Source organism: Echinops telfairi, unplaced genomic scaffold (genome assembly GCF_000313985.2).
Source record: "Echinops telfairi isolate 266 unplaced genomic scaffold, ASM31398v2 ScPeMD7_2010;HRSCAF=2546, whole genome shotgun sequence".
Taxonomy (NCBI): Eukaryota; Metazoa; Chordata; class Mammalia; order Afrosoricida; family Tenrecidae; genus Echinops; species Echinops telfairi.
In genome coordinates, this window is record NW_022105908.1 from 19,574,217 (window position 1) to 19,583,122 (window position 8,906).

At 44.0% G+C, this 8,906-nt stretch overlaps 1 long non-coding RNA gene across 2 annotated transcripts; it reads left to right on the top strand.

Annotated features, from left to right (window-relative positions):
• Positions 1 to 288: 288 nt before the first annotated feature.
• LOC123522078 lies at positions 289 to 8,754 on the top strand. Of its 2 annotated transcripts, XR_006680376.1 has the most exons (3): positions 289 to 1,211; positions 7,323 to 7,456; positions 7,946 to 8,754. It is a non-coding gene; the product is annotated as an uncharacterized LOC123522078 (long non-coding RNA). The 2 variants fall into 2 exon arrangements; XR_006680375.1 differs by lacking the exons at positions 7,323 to 7,456; positions 7,946 to 8,754 and adding an exon at positions 3,213 to 3,743.
• Positions 8,755 to 8,906: the final 152 nt, after the last annotated feature.

Here is an 8,906-nt window from a genome sequence, read left to right on the forward strand (position 1 = left end):
ATATATAAAAGTTTTCGACTTCTCTCTACCCCTTTCTCCGTTGCTTTAAATGTATTTAAATTCTGAGGGGGGCGCTCAGAAATATTTCTCAGAGCTGAGGCACTAAGATGGCCGCCTTGAAATTATTTTTAAAACAACCCCCCCCCTCCAGGATGGCCACCCCCTCCAAGAAGAAAGGGAGAGGGGGGAAAATCCCCTTTTAAAACAAAATGGCTGGCTTAATATTTCATTTTTCACCCCCCCTTCTCCTCCCTGCTACACCCCCATCTCCAAGCCTCTACCCAGAAACCCACAAATTTCTCCCTTTTTTCATAACTGATTAGTGCACAGATTAATGGATATTTTTCTTGTGTACTGAATGTGTGTGTGTGTGAATTTGGGGGGGCATGAAAGATTTCTGCATAAAACAAAAATGGCTGCTGTGACTTAACTCCCCCCTTAGAAAAAATATCTGGGGGGGGCATTAATCAGTACTCATGCTCAGTCTGACATCAGCATAAATTGTTAAAGGTTAACTAGTTAAATACTAGTCCAACTAGATTTGATTTTTTTTCTTTTCTTCACTAGTCTCTTCCTCCCCACCTCCCTTCTCTAAAGAAAAGCTTTTTTTTTTTTCTGAATACTTCAGAAGGGAGTGGTTTGATGTGAAGGTTTTTTTTTCCCCCTTCAGGCATTGAAAAGGAAAAGATGAAATATATGTTTATATATAAATCTGTGTCTGCATACCTCACTGAAGTAAAAACGCATTTAATTGTGTCCGTGTCTTTTAAGTGAGAAGCGGTACAGGATTTTTCTTTCTTTGAAAAAAGTGATAGAAATTTCAGTGACTTTTTGGGGGAGAGATATGAATAGATACAATGATTGAGGTTTTTTGCAAAGGAGTCCATGTTTGATTCTTCCCTTTGCCCGGCCTTTTTAGTGATTTATAATTATTAGAAATTTTATCTTCATTCTTTTCCACGTTGACACCCCCCACCACCACCACACACACCTTTCCTTTAATTGTTTGGATGTAAAATTTATCAGATTTAGGCAATTGAGTTGGTGTGAGTAGAACAAAATGTGTAGAATAAGGGGGGAAAGACTCAAGTCCGAAGATTGTGAAATGATGTTCTCTTTTCTCCCAGTTGAGTACATTCACCTTCTCCAGCGTTGACAAAGTAGAAGAAACTGAGGGACTGCGTGAGGAAAGTCACTGGACTGAGAAAGAGGTAGGGGGTGGGGATCCGTGGACACCCGGCGTGTGCGTCTGTCCTAAACTGCGGGCTGCGCCTGTACTCTAGTGGGTAGCTCATGGAATGGTACCAGTCATCGGAAGGAAGGTGGGAAAGGCATCCGAGGGTAACTTCCTCGTGCAGAGACTGGACCAGAGAGGTTGGAAGTGGAGCCGCGTCTCGGTATCGCAGGGCTCTCTTTTTTCCTTCTGATCATCCCCTTCTTCCTCGTCCATCCTTTGGATCTCCTTTGGCCCAGGCCTACGGAATCCTTTCTCTCTGGGGTTAGATCTCTTGCCCCTTCAATGGAGCTGTCAGCCCCCCAGCTTCTGCAGTGGCCCAGAGCACCCTGGGAGGGAGGCAGCAACCAGAAAGTGTTAGTGATGAGGGAGAATGTGTACATTTTTTATTAAAGAGGCTAAAACACTCTTTAGGGTTCCCCGCCCCACTGACGCACTTTTACCGAGCATTGGTTTTCATCTTTTCTCAATGTTAGCTTTGAAATTCTCGTCCTTCTCCATGTCATTCCTGAACTGTGTCCGATTCCTACTCTTCTTCCACCAGATTTTGTTCTGTCCTGTCAGTCTCTGTACTAGTCTGTGTGGGTTTCCCCTCTTTCTATAGTTGGGTTTCTGTGTGTGTGTGTGTGTGTGTCTGTCTGTCTTTTTTTTTTCTCTCTCACTGAGGTGGTCTTTTTCATCCCTTTGACTCAGGCACTGTCACCTCTAAGTGACTTTCCATCTCTGTTTTCTGTTTACTTCTGTTTTCCGGCCTGTGACCGTGAGTGCCTTGGCACGCTCTCTTCTTTTTGCCCCCCTGGTATGTGTCTGTGGATCGTACTGTGTCTGTGAAGAGGGCCTCCACGTGTGTGGTGATGGTGGGTGGGTGGAGGGGGCCACACAGTGCATCGTGTGTGCGCTGCTGTCTCTGCCTCTCTGACCTGCGCCCTCTCTAGTGCGTGCTTCTGCCTGCTTGCCACATGTGCCATGATCTGCAGGTGTGGGTGGCTAAAGACCGGGTTTGGGGTGACTGTGTGCACCCTTGTGCAAACATTAGTCATGCTCTCTCTAGGGTGTGCTTTGTATTTGGATCTGTTCATTTTGCCTGATTTTCTCCCCCCTGCCCTTTTCTGCCCCTGCCATCCTGTCTCTTCTCTCTCGTTCTCTTCGTCCTCCCGACTGATGTCTGGATTTCTCTTCTAGCCTGCTTCCCACCTGCATCTCTACCTGCTTGGTCCTATTATGGTGTCTGCCTGCCTGTCTGCTCCTCCCTCACTGGCTGGCAGCCTCTCTCGCTCCCTCTGTCTGCTTCTCTGGCTGTTTGCCCACCACTTTCTCTCGAGCCATCTGTCTCCCGCCTGCCTGTCTCTATCATTTTTCAGCCTGCTTCTCTTGGTTTGTCTACCTCCCAAGCCCTGCCGTGGTTCCCGATCTTCATTTGCCTCTTAGCTGACCTTGCTGTCTCTTTACCCCCCCCTTATTTATTCCTGTCTGTTCATGATTTCTCCTTAATTCCCCTCTCTCTCTTCTGGCCTGTCGACGCTCCTTGCCTACTGCTACCCCATTATTTAATCTCTTAATCTTGTTTTTTTAATTTATTTTTATTGTATCTTGTTCCCCTTTGCCCCAAACTCTTTATCGCTCTATCATCTTGCTATATCCCCTACCCTGCCGCTTTCCAGCTACCTCCCTTCACTCTCAGTTGTTTCTGTCTGTCTGTCTGGTTTGGGTTTTTTTGACTGTTCAGACAGTTAATGCCTCAGTGCATCTTTTTGCCAATCTCCTGGGATCTTCCCTGTCTTCTCACCTTTTACTGTCTGTTTGCCTGGCCTGGCAGGCTCTTGCTGTCCACATCCTGCTTGCTTTTCTTTTCTCTTCTTTTTGTCCCGAGCCAACCCTCGAATAGGTGGCAAATGCACATGATAGGAAAGTGTTAAATTGTAAAAAGGTAGACAGCGAAGAGTAAGACTCTCACTTATCCCTCTCTCTCGCCCCAAAGACAGCCCCAGGCCGACAATGAGTGCCTTGGACATGGTTCCAGAGAACAGGGCGCAAAAGTTGACTTGCTTCTCGCCACCCCTCCTCTCAGTTTGCCTGGATGCTTGGTTCTCGGTCAGTGCTCCTTCCTCCATTAGGAGGGCTGCCGCTTCTTGCCTCTTGTCTTTTTGACTTGCCTTTATGGCGCTTGTCTCTTTGATGAACTAGTTGCTAATTTCTGGCGCAAATACTTCTGTGCTCAGCTGCTAGCCTAAAGGATGGTGGCTCGGATTCAGCCAGCAGTGCCGCGCGGAAGGAGAGCCTGACAGTCTGCTGCACCTGAAATGCACGCTGTGGAGCAGTTCTGCGCCGGACCTCCTGGGGCGTCGTGAGTTGGAACTGACTCACGGCTCTGAGTTTAGCTTTGGTTTCCAGCTGCTAGTTTGAGGCATTTACCTCCAGCCCTTGAAGAGAACATCAGCAGGGCTTGCTTTCTCCTGACCTGTTCTATTCCATGTAGTCAGTTGTCTTAATAAAAGCACATTCCTGTTGATCTCTTCTTCGTTGACATTTGTGTTCCTCGAGAAAAGACTTGAGCGCTCTCAAACATGTTACAATGAACAAGCCCAGAGAGTTAGTAAGCCGTGGATTGAGTAGAGCGTGGATGGAGGCCTTCCTTGCTTTTCTCACTCAGTCTGCGTGTATTCATTCTTAAAGGCACAGGAATGGAGGTTGAGATAGGCCTGCCCCAGAAGTTTGTCTCTCCTAGACTAAAGCCTTTGCTGCTGAGAACTACTGGTCTCCTTTTTCATCCTTCCTTTTGGCCCCTCTCCCATCCTACCTTAGTGATTTTACAACCTCTTGGGGGTCAAATAGCCCCAGCCCCTGTCCAGATCGCTGTCAGGAAGAGTAAGGATGAAACTTGTATCCCCGGGGCAGTGCACAGCTCTCTCGCTCCTGCTGCTTTCCTGCCTGTGCCCCTCCATGTACCTTCTGTAGCCTTTGTTTCTGCCAGTCTTGTGTCCTGTTCTCCCCTTTCCTTGGTTCTGTCCCCGAATGCATCTATCTTGGGCTTCATTCTTGCCTTCCTTTCTGATTGGTCACTTCCCTTCTCTCCGTCTGATTGGCCTGTATCCCTTCATCACCCCATCTGTCTGCAATAATGTATGTGATAGTACTTTATAAAGCGCTGCGTAGTATAAAGCATCATCACTGTCTTCCTTGTTGTTTTCTGCCTTTGGCTGCCGACCGCTCTCTGCCGATTCCTATTGGCTTGTCTTTGTACCTTTTGAGAGCTTGCCGGCTTCTCCTTCAGTCATTCTCTCCCTGGCAGTCTGTCTGTTGCCCTGCTTTCCTTCTCTCTGCTCTATCCTTGGGATCTCTCTTTCCCTGTTCCTGGGTTTCTCCGTGTTTCTTTTGCCTGGCTCTCTATCCACAGGCCTTCTGTCTGTGCCAGTGACTCTCACTGTCTCCAGCTTCTCGTCTACCTGCCTGTCACTTTCCATGTGGGCATAACTCTGTCTTTTTCTGCCTTTCTGTGCTTCAACACATAGAAATGAAATAAAAAATCCAAAGCCCATCTGACTGACTGGCTGAGGAGATTGTCTTTTCAAAATCTTCTTTTCATAAGAAGACTTCAGGTGCAAATAAGAAATGCAGCTGGCCAATGCTAGCCAGAAATTAGACACCCCTATCCCCTGCAAAAACAAAAACACAGAGAAAAACCCGTAAGGGGCTGAAAGCTCCTTAAAAAGGGATAATTTAAAACAAAAGCAAGAAACTTGACTGAAGCAGCGTTTCTAACTTAATTTGGATCATAGGAAGCTAGAAATCCTTCCCCAGGAGGCAAGGTGTATACCCAAAATATCACGTGTATTTTCACGATATGAACCTAACCCTATGGACCCTCGTTTGAAACCCTCGGAGAGAGCCCACTGAGCATGATGGATGCAGCACAAACCTGGCTGCATGCAACAAGCAGACTGAGGGCTGGAAAGAGACGGTGCAGTCTAGGATTATTTACCCAAAGAGATGCTGAAGAGAGTCCTAATCGTCTTTTGAAATGTGCATAGGTTAGTAAGGAAGGAAAAGCATAAATGTTCAGAATATCTTAGATCTAACCATGAAATTTGAAGGGTAGAAAATCATCTAAACCAGTGGTTTCCAAATGGCTTAGTAAGGTTAGGGTTGCTACCTGTCCTTTCCTGTTCTTTTATTCTGAGGTGATAGATTGTGTTTGTGTGTGTGTGTATAATAATCATATTCATATTTATTTAACAACATACTTTAAAGTGCCGTTCCTAGTGAAATAAGTCAGTTATAAAACAAATCCTGTAGGACCCCACTTAGATGAAATAGGCAAAGATATAGACCTAAGCTTACAGGCTCTAAGGGGTGAGGAGCAAGGGGGAAATGGAAGTCACTGCTTAGGGAGCACTGAGCTTCTGTTAATAATGCTAGAATGATAGGGGAAATAATAGTAGTCATTGTTGAAGACCACGATGAATGTAATCAAAGTCACGTAAAAATTGTCAAATATTTAGCTATGTGCTTTATCATCATGAAACATTGTTTTACCTCTTTTGCAAACATGACTAGATGTGTGGAAGGAAATGCATAAAGAATTTGGAGGAGAGAGACAATGCCTCCTTATACCGTGTTCCGTTTGAAATCTCTTCATACTCAGGAACACTCAGATCTTTTGGTGACAAACAGTGATGGGATATGCCCGTTTGTGCCCTGTTGTTGCCTTTACAAGAAGTCAACACCCTCCTGTTGGCCACTCCCATTTTTTGTTGTTGACAGTGTACATTTTCCTGTTGTTGAAAGTTGGAGGTCTGACATAAAATCTGAAGGTTCTTTGAGAGAGAGCGCTGGAGCCCGTCATTTCTCATACTCATGATTTATTTTATCTTTATACCTCCTGTATTACATGCACAATGTTTTTCTGTAACTTCTCCTTTAATGGAAATGAATGTCTCTGAAGAAAGTAAGTTTTATAATAGTATGAAGGAATACATGATTTGATATGGTAATTATATTTTCCCTCATTTAAAATATTGATAATTATTATAAATAAAAGTATCCTGCTTGCTTTCAGTGGTGTCAGTACTAGATTTTGGGAAGCATCGGATAATTCTGCTTTATAGGTACAGAAACTGGGACCACGATGTTAAAATGATTGCTGAAGATTAAGCAATAATTAGGAGCAGGAAGAGGATTTGAATTAATACCTTCCAGTTTCCAATCTGGTATTCTTTCTACTGTGTAAACAATGTTTAAATCAAGGGGAGGTCCTAGAATTTTAAAGGAATGAATAAGTGAAATTGCTGGTCAGGTGTATAACTATTATTACCAATAACAACTATACTACAGAACTGGCAAAGGCAAATTGATTGATTTTGGTTTGGGTTTTGATTCTGCTTTTTCAGCAGTTTTACTGGCATATGATTATCATATTGTTCAATTCAGTAGTTTAGTCACATCAAGAAGAGATGTGCAATCATCACTACAATCGGTTTTAGAGCATTTTCTTCATTCTTGTGCTCCTATTTATTAGCTCCCCATTTCCCCCCAACCTCAAATTGATTGATTTTTTAAGTTTTTATTGTGGTTTAGGTGAGAGTTCACAAAAAGAAGTTTACGGAGCAAGTTAAGTTTCCCATCGGGCACTTTGTGCACATTTTGCTCTGTGCCATGGTTTGCAGTCCCGACAGCACTGCCCCCTGTGTTTACCGTCCCCATCGGCCCTTCTTTCCTGTTCCTTCCTGCCTTCTGAACTTTGTCCCCGGGCACATGTTGCCCCTTTGGTCTCTTAGGGTTGATTATTCTAAGGAGTACATTCCTCTCTGGTGGTGCTATTACAAGTAAAACATTTTAAAACTAGAGTCAATAAAGGGGGCACCTCAAAATATAACATGTGAGGGCCTGGAAGAAAAAGATAGGGATCATTTTTCAATATAAGTAGAAACATTTACTGGGTGAATGGACAGGTCTGGGAGTTCACCTGAAATTTTAATTAAGATTTTTTTTAAAAACTTTTTATTGTGAATTGGGTGAAGGTTTACCGAACGGGTCTTGTTTTATGTATTCAATGATGTATACACATTCTGTTTCTGCTCATTCACTGCAGTCTCCTCAGTGGACCATCGCCCAGTCTACCATCTCCCTGTTTTCCTGTCTCCATCCCTCCACCTTTCCTCCCCTTCTGAACTATGTCTTTGGGTAAATGCTGCCCCAGGATCCCAAGTGGTCGAGTATTCTAAGGTGTGTACACATCAGTCATACCCATCAATGTCATCCCCATTATTGTTTGGCTAAAAATTGAGCCACCGGGGGGTGTGCAGTTCCAGACACAAAGGGCAGTCAAAGACCCTAGTCTCAGGGATTCCATCACCCACATCCAGTCAGCAAGCTTGGTCTCCTTCAGGAATTTTGTTCCATGTCTTTTTGTACTCTAGCTAGGACTTTTTAAAGTAATCCCTTTCAGAAGCATGGTAGCTGGGCACCGTCTAGTTTTTCTGTCTCAGGGCTGTGGAGACTGATGTCCATGTGGTCCGTTGGACTAATTGTCTCCTCAGTCTTCAATTTTCACCATTCTTCTTCTCTCTGGACAGGGGGCGGACAATAGTTGTATCTCAGCGGGTCCCTCCTGAGCTGTTAAGTCCTTAGTGGGGATTCCTATGTAGGACGTAGACTTTGTGGACTAGGTTATGCTGGCAAAGGCAACTCTAATTGTGTTTATCACATTTTCAGGCTGTCATGTTTTCTGACACCGTCCCACTCTTCACCATCAGAGAAACCATCATCACACTTCTGCCTGAGGGGACATGCACAAAGGTGTTCAGTACAATATTGCTCGTAGTAGCAAAAAATTGGAAGTACCCTAAGTGTCTAACAGTAAAGACTAGCTAAATAGATTATGCAGCAATTAAAAAGGAGTTGCTTTTATATATATATATGTGGATATGGCTCTTGTGATATGCGGTTGAATGGAAAATAGCAATATGTGGCCATGTAACCCCGACAACTGACCTCTATTTTCCTGGAGAAACTGAGGAAGGAGAGTCAGTCGTGAGAGGGGATATGGGATGTGCTGGCAACTGTCTCTGCCTGGCTGCCATGACTGAGCACTTTGATAAAGATTCTGTAGAAGAATCCTGATCAAAAGGGAGAGAGTGCAGAACAGAATTTCTAATTCCCCTGGACTACAGACTTTTCGAGCCACAAGGAACTGGATAAACCCTTAAAACCTGAGGCAACCTTTACAACTTAAATCTAGACTATCCCTGAAGTCATCTTAAAGCCAAACAGTAGTTTAGCTTAGCTAGTGAAAAATGTCTGCCTTGAGCATTAAGTACCAGCTATATGAGATCAAACAATAGCAACTTGAAATATTTGCTAAGAACCTTAAGGGGTAGTGGGATTATCTTAATGGGGGAGGAACACCCAGAAAAGGAGCCTGAGAATGATCATTAATGTCACTAAATTGTATCTGTAGAGGTTTGCTATGGCTGTTCTAACACAATAAGATAGCAATATCAAGTTGTAAAACAGTAGCGATACTGTGATATCATTTGGTTTATGTTTATCTTTCTAGAAGTGCCTTTAAAAATCCCTGAGGTCCACCTACCAAACTGCTGACAGTTATTACCTTTGAGAACTCACTGAGGAGGATGTTTTAGCTTTATCGAAAATTCTAAATTTTCATAGTGAA